Consider the following 955-nt stretch of genomic DNA (forward strand, 5'->3'; position numbering starts at 1 on the left):
GTTCCCGCTGCACAGATTCATTCGCCTGGGCCTCCTACAGACAATGCACTTTGATTTATTGCGCATATCTGTAATAGCACCCGAGATATCACCAGATATATATTGGATTTTTTCCTGACCCTGAGTGTCCGGCTCCATGAGACGGTGATTTTCTCGGTCCCTGGTGGTCCGAGGTCGTTCCCGCTGCCCAGATTCATGCGCCAGGGCCTCCTACATACAATGCACTTTGGGTTATTGCGCTATCTGTAATAGCACCCGAGATATCACCAGATATATGCTGGATTTTTACATGACCTTGGGTGACGGATTCCGAATATCTGTAATTTTCTCGGCCACTGGTGGTCCGAGATCGTTCCTGCGGTACAGATTCATTCGCAAGGGCCTCCTACAGACAATGCACTTTGTTTTATAGCGCTATCTGTAATAGCACCCGAGATATCACCAGATATATATTGGATTTTCCCCTGACCCTGAGTGTCCGGACCCATGAGACGGTGGTTTTCTCGGCCCCTGGTGGTCCGAGGTCGTTCCCGCTGCACAGATTCATTCGCCTGGGCCTCCTACAGACAATGCACTTTGATTTATTGCGCTATCTGTAATAGCACCCGAGATATCACCAGATATATATTGGATTTTTTCCTGACCCTGAGTGTCCGGCTCCATGAGACGGTGATTTTCTCGGTCCCTGGTGGTCCGAGGTCGTTCCCGCTGCCCAGATTCATGCGCCAGGGCCTCCTACAGACAATGCACTTTGGGTTATTGCGCTATCTGTAATAGCACCCGAGATATCACCAGATATATGCTGGATTTTTACATGACCTTGGGTGACGGATTCCGAATATCTGTAATTTTCTCAGCCCCTGGTGGTCCGAGGTCGTTCCCGCTGCACAGATTCATTCGCCTGGGCCTCCTACAGACAATGCACTTTGGTTTATTGCGCTATCTGTAATAGCAC

The sequence above is a fragment of the Nomia melanderi genome, unplaced genomic scaffold (assembly GCF_051020985.1).
Source record: "Nomia melanderi isolate GNS246 unplaced genomic scaffold, iyNomMela1 scaffold0014, whole genome shotgun sequence".
NCBI lineage: Eukaryota > Metazoa > Arthropoda > Insecta > Hymenoptera > Halictidae > Nomia > Nomia melanderi.